Here is a 14,568-nt window from a genome sequence, read left to right on the forward strand (position 1 = left end):
GTATTTTCATCAAATTCTGCATCCTGACTAATAATGATATATATATATATACATATTTTTTGAAGCTATAGTCTTTTAAATCTTTTGATTCAAAACTATAGCTAGGAAAAATAACTATTTCTATTTTGACCTCCAGCTTGCTTCTTTTTTCTTTTGGGATGTTAACATAGCAAATATAGTCGAATACTCTTAAATGTTTTATTAAAGGCTTTTGACTACTCCATGGCTTAATTGGCATTTTATTTTGAACTGCTTTTGCTGGACATCTATTTAACAGATAGACTGTTAAGTAAATAGCTTTAACCCAAAACTTGTATGAAAGGCCATTGTCCTTTAGCATAATTTTGGTCATTTTCGTAACAGTTATGTTTTCTCTTTCTGATATAGCATTTTGTTCAGTACTATAGCTAACTATCATTTGATATTCAACACCCTCATCTTCATAGAATTTAGTAAAATATCTAAAATTGTATTATGTACCACGATTACTTCTTAACACTTTTATTTTACAACCACTTTGATTTTCAACATAATTTTTGAATTTTTTGAAAATCTTAAAAGCTTATGATCTTTCTTGCGTAAAATTTATCTAACTCATTCTTGAATAGTTATTAATGAAAAAAAAAATTAAGTGTTGTTTGGGTCATGTGTTGGAGTTTTCGTCGAGCCACTACATTTGTATGCACCAACTCCATCAAGTCTTTAGCTGTCCATTATTTGCGTGAGCTAAATGATTAATGGTGTAGCTTTTCAAAAATACAACTTTCACAAACATAATCATATTTTATTTTTTTTTTATGGCAAACACTCAATCTTTTTTAAAATCTTGCAAATAATCCATCAACACTGTTACTAAATGTTGAGAAATATCTTTTGGCTCTTCAATAGGAGTCACTGTTATATCATATTTCTAGTAATACTAATCAATATTTTCTTAACAATGTTCTTATCAGAAATATCTTCCCCATATGATTTGATTTGATTTACCAACTCTTTGACTCTAGAGTAGTAATCCTTAGTGTGTTAAGCTCTTTCATCTTCAAGTTTTAAAAATCTCTTCTAAAAGTTTGTACTTTGGAAGTGCATCATCATGGAACTCCTCTTGTAATATATCTTCTGAGAATCCACCCGTATCTATACAACTGACTACCCGCTGAGGTGCTGATCCTGTACAATTGAAGACGGGCCAATCACACGAGCACAAGCTAAGATATTTAAGCATAACCTGGTTAGTTTCATTCAAGGTGTTGTCAAATCCCAAGAGGGCATGACAATACCTGAAGATCCAAAGCCCGTCTTATGCATCCAAGTTATGATGGCAGAAATGGACCCGACAAGCTGTTTTGGTGCTTCTATGGACTTTAGGCAGCAAGGAATGAATTTGTTGACTTATGAATGAGATTGAGTACTCTAAGAAACCATGAAATCATGAAAAGATCAAAGAAAAAGCATTCAAACCCACCATTTGCACATGGAGTTCCATTTGGCCGAAAATGCATGGTTTTGGCACTGACTTTGATCTTTCTTGTTGTTCAAGCATGTTTTTCTTATTTCAATCAAGGGTAACGTATGGGAATAATATTAATTCTATTTGGCATCCTACATGACATATTGGAGCTGATTTGAAGTCTAAACTAGCTGATGATTGGACAAAGACAGCTTAGTTTGAAAACTAGTTAACTAGTTTCCTAATTTGTACTTTGACTTTTGTTTTAGGAAATAGACTTTATTTTGGTTTTTATTCATTTATTTTCTGGACAAATTACTTTAGGAAAGTTATAATTTTATTATTTTGGTTGTAAGTTAATTAATTTCTATTTCAAAATCAAGTAATTAATTAATCTAATTTAGATTAGGAAAGTAAAGAAACTCGACAACATCATAATTTCTACACCTATGGCTGATTTTTCTATTGTGTTTTAGGGTTTTTGTTTTATGACTTCAAACCTATTTAAGGCTTATTTTCTCAATAATACTTAGTACATTATTCATATAGAAAAATATTTGTGAGAAAGAATTGTCTTTGTTTTCTTTGACCATCTAAAACATTGAATACAAATCAAATGTTTTAGTTTGACTTATCAATAGGACATCCATCACTTATTATGATGTCTTCATCATATACTAAGGTTTCTAATCACAAATTAATTAGGGGTTAAGGTAACCATTAGAACTTGAACTTAATTATGATCCAGACTAATATAATATAGGTTTAGAAGCAAGTCGACCCAGGTTCGTATCAATATCTCACATATTCATGTAGTTGTTTCACTCATGATCGTGAAAAAAATCTCACCTTCTATAGGTTATTGTAGAATATATGATGTGTATGAATCTCTTTGTAAGATCTCTTTTACCTTTTTCTCATCGGAACCAACAAAGGTTGAGCTATTAACTGAAGATTTAATTCCAAAGTTGATAATATCCCACAAATCTTAGGATTTATAAAAAGTCTTCATTTTAATGTACCAAAAATTATGGTTCTCTCCTTTGAAAATTGGCACAAAAATTGATGAAAAACTCGATTAGGACATGATAATGATATTTTCTGAAGAATATCTTTAAGCCTAACAATAATTGAATGGAGCTATAATACAACTGTTAGAAATTAAGCAGATACAAGTAAGAAAAGAAAGTAGGAGCTTTTCAATTTGATGAAACTCTCAACCTTATACCAAGCACTTTTTAGAAGAATATTTGACTTCTTTTTTTTTCTCTCTTCTTGTTGTACAAAGCTAATGGCAAAGGATGCTATTTATAGGACATTATACATATGCATGTACAAGTAGCTAGTTTAGGAGTTAACAATTACATTACAAATTCATGCATGTTGGCATATGTTATATAGTGTTAACTAATTAAACTACAACCACATGCATGAAGAAACCTAAGGTTACAAGTGTAGTTTTGCATGCTAATCTTCACACGATTAGAAATCCATTCACATGCTAAATGTCAAAATGTGCATAATTTATTAACAGTTTACTATATCTATCAAAACAAACCCTTCTGTCATTTTTTACAAGTTAATTTTAACGGTTAAAGGTCAAACTTGTGATTTTACAGGATTATTAAATCACAAAATATAGATATTTTTAAATGAAACACAAAAAACATATAAAAAAAATTCCCATCACTAAAGGTTAGGTTTATGTTGATATATTGAAAACTAAAGGAAGATTAGTGATGATTTTCCAAAAATATGAGTTCTAAGTATAATTAGGATAAAATTAAAAATGTACAATGAAATTTTCCATACACACACACACACACATACACAGAGGTTCTTATCCAGAATTATAATATTGATTGTTAGACCTTTCCGATGGTTAATATTAACTTTAGACTTAAAAACATCAGTGTTGTTTTGTTTTTTTTTTTTTTCTTTCTTACTCCACTCTTCGGTTCTTCTTTTGCATCATTCTTAGTCTGCGTGAAAAATTATCTTCCTCTTATACCACCACCATTTTCGATGGACATAAATACGCCTTTTCTTCTTCTCCCATATTGTACTTTACTCATTTTTACCTTAGCATATTCTCATATCCCCTTTCCTTTAATAGATTCATTACATTTAACTTTAATGCCCTACATTCCTAACATTCCACTAGAATAAATATGATACCTTTTCTCATCAAATATAGTGAAAAACTTATTTCTTGGTTAGCTTAAAGTAGTTGAAATTGATGAAGATAGATTTTTCCTATGTCTTCATATGTTGCAATCAGTTAAATTATGATGCTTTCCATGTAATTCTAGTGGAGTTATCAATTTAATGTTTAGCCTTGCATTTTCATATGTGATATAAAATCTAAGGAAGGCCTAGAATGCTAGTCTTTGTTGAGTATTCATTGACTTAGAGAAAAGAAAAGAAAAAACGAAACTTTGCTAGGCTCATTATTTATTTATTTATTTTTGTAAATATTTTGCCTTAGAGTTGCAGTGATATGAATTGGAAAAGAATCTTATTCTTAAATTTAAATATGAATCTATATATTTTAGGCAAGAAGGGGAATAAAACAATGGAGAGTGTAAAGAGCGGAGTGAGAAAGGAGAAGTTAAGTGAACTTTTTTAATCCAAATTTAGTATTAACTCTTGATGAAATCCAACTATCAATATTAGAATCTTGGATTTTATTAAATTCTAGGATTCTTATATATGGTTATTTTTGTACATATACATATATATATATATATATATATATAATGCTAATGTGGGTGATTCACCCCATTAAAAAGTACACAATAAGTATTTACCATTATCTGATCCACACGGTTACATGTAATCAAACTACAATTATATGGTTTAATTACATGTAACCATGTGGACTAAATGGTTGTCCCCCACCAGAAAAAGGCCAACATAAATTATCTAGGAGTTAACTGATTAAACTACATGCATGAAGACACCTAAGCTTACAAGTGTAGTTTTGCATGTTAATTTTCACTCAATTAGAAATCCATGTACCTGATAAGTGTCAAAATGAGCATCATTCTTCAACAATTTTCTATATCTATCAAAATAGATCCATCCGTCATTTTTTACCAGTTAATTTTAATGGTTAAAGGTTAAAATTGTGATTTCATAGGATTATTAAATCATAAAACATAGATACTTTTAAATGAAACATAAAAAAACCCAAAAAACAAAAAATCTCATCACTAAAGGTTAGGTTTATGTTGATATATATTGAAAACTAAAGGGAGATTAGTGATGATTTTTCAAAAATATGAGTTTTAAGTGTAATTAAGATAAAACTAAAAATGTATAAATATATATATATATATATATATATGAAATTTGCCATATATATATAAACACACACATAGAGAGGTTCCTATCCAAAATTCTAATATTAATAAGTAGACCTCTCCAATAGTCAGTATTAACTTTGGATATAAAAACATCAGTGCCTTCGTTTTTTTTTTTTTTTTTTTTCCTTTCTCGCTCCATTTTTCGGCTTTTCTTTCCATCATTTTTAGTGTGCGAGAAATATTATCTTCCTCCACCACCATTTTAGATGGATGTAAATATGCCTTTTCTTCGTCTCCCATATTTTACTTTCCTCTTTTTTGCCTCAGCATATGCTCACATGCCCCTTCCTTAAACAGATTTGCTATCTCCATTAAACTCTAATGCCCTATGTTCCAGACATTCTACTAAACCAAATACATACCTTTTCCCATTAAATATAGTGTAAAACTCATTTCTCGGTTAGCTTAAAGTAGTTGAAATTGAAAAAGATAGATTTTTCCTACATATTTAAATTATAATGTTTCCCTTGTAATTCTGATGGAGTTATCAATTTTAGCCCCAGGTTTTCAGGTGTGATGTAACATCTGAAGATGGGCTAGATTGCTAGTCTTTGTTGAGTATTCATTGACTTAGAAAAAATAAAAAATAAAAAAAAAACTTTGATAGGCTCATGAATTTTTACGTATAAATATTTTGCCTCAAAGTTGTAGTTGATACGAATATAGGTCGACTTGCTCACAAACCCATTTTATACTAGATCGGATTTAAATTAAGTTCAGATTCCAATGGTTACCTTGATCCCTAATCAACTCATGATTAGAAATCTTGGTATATGATGAAGACGCCACAATAGGTGATGGATATCCTATTGATAAGTCAAATTAAAACACTCGATCTCTATTCGATGTTTTAGGTGTTCAGAGAGAACAAAGAGAATTCTTCTCACAAATAATTTCCTATTTGAATAATGTACTGAATATTATTGAGAAAATAAGCCCTTAAATAGATTTGAATGACAAAAATAAAATCCTAAAACAACTAGGTTAGGACCAGCCAAGGATAAGGAAACAAAAGGGTGGCCAAGTTCTACTACCTTTCCTAATCTAATTTGGATTAATTAATTCTTTTATTTTGAATTAGGAATTAATTAATTTACAACCAAATTAATAAAATTCTAACTTTCCTAAAGTAATTTTTCCAGCAAATAAATAAATAAAAACCAACATAAAGACTATTTCCCACAACAAAAGACAAATATTCAAATTAAGAAACTAGTTGACTAGTTTGGCAACTAAGATGACTTTGTCCAATCACCAGCTAGTTTAGGCTTCAAATTAGCTCTGATATGCCATGTAGGATGCCAAATATGATCAATATTGGCTCCCATATGTTGCCCTTGATTGGAACAAAAAGAACTTGCTTGAACAACAAGAAACATCAAAGCCAGCAACAAAATCAGGCAATTCCACCAACATGAAGTCTTGTTCGCCAACATGGTTAATGCTGCCTGGAGTCCATAGATGCACTAAAATAACTTTCCAGGTCCATTTTTGCCTTCATAATTTGGATGCATAAAACGGACTTTGGATCTTCGGGTATTGTCATGCACTCTTGAGAATTAATGACACCTTGTATGAAGCTAAAGTTGTACTTAACTCTCTTAGCTTGTGCTTTTGTGATTCGTCCCATCTTCAGTTGTACAGGATTAGCACCTCAGCAAGTAGTCAGTTGTACGGGTATAAGCAGATTCTCATCATTCCCCTTCTCTTGAAAATGATTTATCCTCAAATCAAAATCACCACCTACAGCAAATGGAGACAAATTAGTAAGTAGCGCTCACATTATACTCACTCGGCAAGTCAAGTTTCTAAGCATTTTTATTATTCCTCTCCAAGACTTAAAAAGGTCCATCCCCTCAAGGGATAAGCTTTGACTTTCGTTACTCTGGAAACCTCTCATTTCATAGGTGCAACCAAACCCATTATCTAAGTTCAAACACAACCTTTATTCAACCTTGGTTAGCATTCTTGACATATTGCTTCGTCCTTCTCTCAATGTTTGCTTTTGTTTTCTCATGAATCTGCTTGACAAATTAAGCTTTTTATTTTCCATCTATATTAGCACATTCACTTAAAGGCAAAGGTCTTAAATCTAATGAAGTTAAAGGATTAAAACCATAAACAATTTCAAACGGAGTATATTTAGTAGCTGAATGCATAGATCTATTTTAAACAAATTCCATATGTGGCAAACATTCCTTCCAAGTTTTCCAGTTTCTACTAATTAATACTCTTAGTAATGCAAACAAAGTTCTATTCACTACTTCAGTTTGTCCATCAGCTTATGAATGACAAATAGTTGAAAATAAAAGTTTAGTCCCTAACTTTGACCATGAAGTTTTCCAAAAATAACTCAAGAACTTAGCATCCCTATTAGAAACAGTTGTCCTAGGTATTCCATGTAGTCTTACTATTTCCCTAAAGAATAAATTAGCTACATTGAAAGCATTATCAGTTTTATTATATGCAATAAAATGTACCATCTTAGAAAATCTATCAACAACTATAAAAATTTTAAATATTTTCCATTCCTAGACCTAGGTAAACCAGAAACAAAATCCATAGACAAATCAACCCAAAGATGTGATGGAATCGGCAAAGGTAGATACAATCCATGCAGCTTCAATCTAGATTTGGATTTTCAGCAATTTAGACATTTCTCACATATCTTCTCCATATCTCTCCCCATGTTAGGCCAATAAAAATATTCTTACAAAATAGACAAAGTTTTTACGACTCCAAAATAACCCAATAAACCCCCACCATGACTTTCCCTAATTAACAATTCCCTAATGTTACAATTAGGCACACAAAGTTGACTTTTCCGAAATAAATACCTCTCAAAGATGTAGAATTTATTAAAACATGTTTAACACAATTTTTATATATTTCACCAAACTCAATATCTTTCTTATAAAGTTTTTTTAATTGTTCAAAACTAAGCAATTTAGCATCTAAGGTTGAAAACAGTGCATACCTTCGGGATAAAACATCGGCAACCACATCTTCCTTACCTTTCTTGCAGTGATGACATAAGGAAAAGTTTCGATGAACTTAATCAACTTTCCATGCCTTCAGTTAAGCTTCCCTTGTCCTTTAATGTGCTTCAATGATTCATGATCCATATGAATAATAAATTCCTTCGGCATCAAGTAATGTTTTCATGTCTCCAAAACTCTCAGCAAAGCATACATTTCTTTATCATGGGTTAGATAGTTTAATGCAGCTCCATTTAACTTCTCACTACAGTAGGCTAAGGGTCTTCCTTCTCATCATTTTCCTTCTCTAGAAAGTGATTTGTCCTTAAATCGAAGTCATCACCTGCAGAAAAATGATATAAATCAGCAATATTAAAGGTAGCACTCACATTATACTCACCTGGTAAATCAAGCTTCTAGGCTTTTTCATTAACCTTCTCCAAAACTTGAAAATGTCCATCTCCTCGAGACATAAGTTTTTACTTGCGTTGTTCAGGAAACCTCTCCTTTTTTAAGTGTAGCCAAACCCAATCTCTAGGTTCAAACACTACCTTAATCCAGCCTTGGTTAGCAACCTTTGGATATTGCTCAGTCCACCTTTCTATGTTTGCTTTAGTCTTCTCATGAATCTGCTTAACAAATTCAGATTTTTGTTTTCCATGTAGATAGCACGTTCACTTAAAGGAAAATATATTAAATATAATGGAGTTAAAGGATTAAAACCATAAACAATTTGAAATGGTGAATATTTAATGGCAGAATGTATGGTTCTATTATAAGCAAACTCAACATGTGGCACACATTCCTCCTAAGTTCTCAAATTTCTACTAATTAATGCTCTCAACAATACAAACAAAGTTCAATTCACTACTTCTGTTTGACCATCAATTTGTGGATGACAAGTAGTGGAAAATAAAAGTTTAGTTCCTAACTTAGTCCACAATGTTTTCCAAAAGTAACTCAAGAACTTAGCATCCCCATCTGAAACAAGAGTCCTAGGCATACCACGAAGTCTCTTCACTTCCTTAAAGAACAAGTTAGCTACATGAGATGCATCATCAGTTTTATTACATGCAATGAAATGTGCCATATTAGAAAATCTATCAACAACCATAAAAATTGAATCTTTACCCGCTCTAAACCTAGGTAAACCAAGTACAAAATCCATAGATAAATCAATCCACGGATGAGAAGGAATAGGTAAAGGCATGTACAAGCCATGCGGCTTCAACTTTGATTTTGACCTCCTATAATTTATGCACTTTTCATAAATTCTCTCCACATCTCTCCTCATATTCGACCAATAGAAATGTTTTGGCAATATGGACAAAGTTTTTGCAAAACCAAAGTGTCCCATTAAGCTCCCACTGTGACCTTCTCTAACTAACAATTTCGTAATGCAACAACAAGGCATGTAAAGTTGGCTTTCCCAAAACAAATACCCCTCAAACATATAAAATTTATTATAGCCATGTTTAGCACAATTTCTATATATTTCACCAAAATCACTATCATGCTCCTAAATTTCTTTTAATTGTTCAGAACCAAGCAATCTAGCATCTAAGGTTGAAAACAAAACATACATTCAGAATAAAGCATCGGCTACCATATTTTCCTTACCTTTCCTGTAACGAATGACATAAACAAAAGTCTCAATGAATTCAATCTACCTTCCATGCCTTCAGTTAATCTTTCCTTGGCCTTTGATGTGCTTCAAAGAGTCATCATCGTGTGAATCTCAAATTCCTTCGGCATTAAGTAATGTTGCCATGTCTCCAAAACTCGAACTAAAGCATATGTCTCTTTATCATATGTTAGATAATTCAATGCCACCCCATTCAATTTCTCACTAAAGTATGCTATAGATCTTCCTTCTTGCATCAACACAGCTCCAATACCTACACCCAAAACATCACATTCAATTTCAAAAGTTTTAGAAAAATTAGGTAAAACCAATAAATGAGCATTATTTAATTTTTCTTTCAATAAATTAAAAGACTTCTCTTGTGCTTCTCCTGTTCTTGACAATTTCGATCAAAGGTGCTGCAATTGTGCTAAAATCCTTGACAAATATTCGGTAGAAGCTAGCCAAACCATGAAAACTTCTTACTTAGGTAATAGATGTAGGTTTTGGCTGTTCTTGTATGGATTTCACCTTTGATTGGTACTTTAATCCCTGCAGCACTTACTACAAATCCTAAAAATACAAGCTCATTTTGACAAAAATCACACTTTTTAATATTTGCAAATAATCTTTCCTTCCTAGGTATTCCTAAAACTAACCTAAGATGTCCTACATGATCTTATAAATTCCTAATATATACAAGAATATCATCAAAGTAGACAACCATAAATTTTCCAATGAATGGACGCATGATGATCAGAATCCGTCCGAGCCCGCACAACTGACAACCCGCTGAGGTGCTAACCCAATACGGATGAAGACCGGGCTGATCACTAAAGCTCATTCCAAGAGGTGTAAGGACAACTTGGGAGAATTTATACAAGGAGTGGTTAATTCTCAAAAGAGTTTGTCAATACCCGAAGATACAAAGCCTGTTCTAAGCATCCAAATGGTGGAAGCCAATACGGACCTAGGTAGCTGTTTTCGTGCAAAGTTGGACTCCAGGCAGCAAGGAATGGTTACAACACTTCATGAACTCAATGAATATCATTAAGAGGACATGTAATCCAGCCAAGGCAAAATCAAAAGCATCTAAAAAGGACTTGTACAGACAGCATCTCAATTTGGCCAAAAATATGCTATTTAGCTGTTGACTTTGAGTTTTCTTCTTGTTTGACTTATTCCAATCAAGGGGAAATGTGTGGAAATCATTATTAATTATATTTGACATCCTACATGGAATATGGAAGCTGATTGGGAGCCCAAATAAGCTAAAGATGAGTCAAAAATACCTTAGTAGTCAAACTAGTCAACTAGTTTTCTAATTTGATTTCTACTTTTGTTTTAGGAAATTACCTTTACTTTTGGTTTTTATTTGTTTATTTTATTGAAAAAATAACTTTAGTAAAGTTATAATTTTATTATTTTGAGTTGTAAATTAATTAATTCCTAATTCAAATAAAGGAATTAATTAACCAAATTAAAATTAACAAAGGTTGCAAATTTCGGCCAACACTTTAGTTTCCTAATGCTGGCCGGTTTTGACTTAGTTTCTAGGGTTTGATACAAAAACTTAAATTACAAAGAACAACAACCAAAAACTATCCTATATTTTTGTTCAATTTGATTCTTGTTCATGTTTGAATTTCTTTCTCTAAATTTTATTCTTGAATTCTTAATTTCTTACCATCCGATCCAGCTCTTATTGATTCTGAAATTTCCTTTGTTAATTTGCTTTATTTTTTGTTAGAGACCCAAGAATTAGGTATTTAAAAATTCACTCGGTATTGCTTGCTTTTTGCTACTATTTTTTTGATAAGTTTAATTAAAATATACTTGTGATCTAATTGCTGTTTTGTGGGTGTTTTAATTATAGCTTGGAGATAATTCTTTGAGTGGAAAAAGGCAAGAGAGTGTGAGCTTAAAAGAGGGTAAAAGTTGAAACTAATAGCAAACACGAGTGTCGAGACCTTATTTAAGTGAAACACATGAGGCAGTGAATTCAGTGAGGATTTATTTTCTTTTTGCAATATATTTATTAATATGGTAGATTCAAGGATGAGAAGACGAGATCCATCCTTAAGGATCAATGAAGAGGAGTTCGTAAGATTTAAAGGTGATTCCCGAGCTACGGAGAGTGGTGAGCAAATGGACATGAGGGCTGTCTTGGAGCAATTACAGTGGATGAATACTCAATTTGACCATATAAATCAAAGGATGGACAGATTAGAAACATCCCAAGGAATGCCGAATATAACGTTTGATGCTTATAGAGGCCGAGGGCAACCTAGAGAGGAATTGTGGGAAGGTAACTTTGAAGATGACTTGGAGGACGAGTTTGATGAAAAATTTTCACTCCAAGGAAGGCAAAACCATGGGAGACCAGTAAGGAATGAAGATGATGATCTTAGAAATATCAAGGTAAACATTCCATCTTTCATGGGAAAAAGTGACCCGGAAGCTTATTTGAAATGGCAGGAGCAAATGGAGATGATTTTTTACTGTCACAACTATTCGGAGGCTAAGAAAGTTAAATTGGCAACAATGGCGTTTGGACATTATGCACTCCAATGGTGGACTAATGAGCAAAACACCCGAAGAAGAGTAGGTGATGAATTGATTACTACTTGGCGACAAATGAAAGGAGCCATGAGGAAGCGATTTGTACTGTCTCATTACCATAGCTTGCTACATCAACGACTTCAATCATTATCACAAGGTAGTAGGTCCATGGAGGATTATTACAAGGAAATGGAGATGCTCATGATGAGATTGAGCATGAATGAAGATCGTGAGGCAACCATGGCAAGGTTTTTGGATGGTTTGAATCGTGAGATAGCCAACCAGGTGGAACTTCAACAATATGTAGAATTGGAGGAGATGCTTCATGTGGCAATCAAAATTGAAAATCAATTTCAGAGGAAGGGTACAAGCTTATGGTTTGGAGGAGTTACAAACAACAGGAGGTCAAATCCAAGTGCTTGGAGAAGCAATCCCATTTATGATTCAAAGCCAATAAGGAAACTAGGTAAGGAAAGCACCAATCGGCCAAAAAGGGAGGCCAAATCCAAATCTGTCCAAGCACCAAAGAATAAAGGTAAATCTAATCCTAAACCTTCAAGATCTAGAGAAATTGTTTGTTTTAAGTGCCAGGGACAAGGTCACATCGCTAGCCAATGCCCGAATAGAAGAATTATGGTGCTGAAAGGTAATGGCAAACTAGAATCCGAAAGTAAAGAAAGTGATGCTGAAACCAAAATTGATGGTGGAGAAGTAAGAGATGAAGAGCATGATGAATCCGAAACACTCAAAGCATCTAAGCCTGATTTGAGTTTGGTAGCAAGGAGGGTTCTAACCGTGTACAAAGATGAGGACCAAATTCAAAGAGAGAACATCTTCCACACCCGATGTGAAATTCAAGGTAATGTATGTAGTATGATAATTGATAGTGAAAGTTGTTCTAATGTAATTAGTAATTTGGTAGTTGATAAATTAGGCTTAACAACCATTAAACATCCAGAACCATATAGATTACAATGGCTTAATGATAATGGTGAGATGAAAGTAAATAAACAAGCCGAAGTAAAATTCAGCATTGATAAATATGTAGATGTTGTATTGTGTGATATTGTTCCTATACATGCTGGTCATATTTTGTTGGGTAGACCATGGAAATTTGATATGGATGCCATACATTATGGGAGAGAGAATTCCATTGTATTTAAATTTAGAAGGAAAAAGGTTAAGCTGGAGCCATTAACTCCAAAAAAAGTATTTACAGATCAGCTTCAAATGAAATAAAGGAGGGAGGCTGAAAAGCTTAAAGAAAGGACTCGTCTAGCACCCAAGGCAACAACACCAATCCAAGGAGGCAAGGCCAAACAAAACCAACCAGGTAAGTGTCCTAAATTCAAACTTGAGGGGAAAGAAAGAGAGAAAGCCAAAGAAAGAAAGAGATAGCAAAACCCAAGAGTGAGAGTGGAAAAAGTGACTCCGTGAGTGGGAAAGAAAAATAAAAATTTTTATCTTAGCTTTGGTGATGTTAAAAAAGCAATTTTGAGTAAGAAACCATTACTGGTTATGATTTATAAAGATGTTTATTTAAATATGCTTTTGTTACATAGAACTTTATCTATATTGTTGAGAGCTTTACTTAGTGGAAATTTGAAAATTTGGGAGAGAGTATTTGCTAACTTTAAAAAGTATGATTTTTGTAAAGATAAATTGGCATTTCTATGATTTTTTATGATAGTGTTTGACCCAAGAGATTGTGTTTGATTGCACTTAAGGAAGGCGAGATTTTCTGAGCAAAGAAAGTCCAAGCTTATGCCTCGTGGAGATGGATCTTTTTAAGTTTTTGAGCGGATTAATGACAATGCTTACAAACTTGATTTGTCAGGTGAGTATAATATTAGTGTTACATTTAATGTTACTAATTTATCTCCTTTTTCTGTAGGTGATGACTTTGATTTGAGGGCAAATCCCTTTCAAGAGGAGGGGAATGATGAGAATTCGCCCGAGCCCACACAACCGACAACCCGGTGAGGTGCTGACCCGATACGAATGAAGACCAAGCCAATCACTAGAGCTCAAGCCAAGAGGTTTAAGGACAACCTAGGAGAATTTATACATGGAGTAGTTAATTCTCAAAAGAGCTTGTCCATACCCGAAGATACAAAGCCTATTCTAAGCATCCGAGTGGTGGAAGCCGATACGGACCCGGGTAATTGTTTTCGTGCAAATTTGGACTCCGGGCAGCAAGGAATGGTTCCAAAACTTCATGAAATCAATGAATATCATTAATATGACATGAAATCCAGCAAGGTAAAGTCAAAATCATCTAAAAAGGATTTGTACGGACAGCATCTCAATTTGGCTAAAAATGTGCTGTTTAGCTGCTGACTTTGAGTTTTCTTCTTGTTTGACTTATTCCAATCAAGGGGAAATGTGTGTGAAAAATTATTAATCATATTTTGCATCCTAAATGGCATATAGAAGCTGATTTGGAGCCCAAACAAAATGGAGATTAGTCAAAGATACCTTAGTTGTCAAACTAGTCAACTAGTTTCCTAATTTGATTTCTACTTTTTGTTTTAGGAAATTACCTTTACTTTTGGTTTTTATTTTTTTATTTGCTGGACCAATAACTTT

Source organism: Ziziphus jujuba, chromosome 5, assembly GCF_031755915.1.
Source record: "Ziziphus jujuba cultivar Dongzao chromosome 5, ASM3175591v1".
In the NCBI taxonomy this organism is placed as follows: domain Eukaryota; kingdom Viridiplantae; phylum Streptophyta; class Magnoliopsida; order Rosales; family Rhamnaceae; genus Ziziphus; species Ziziphus jujuba.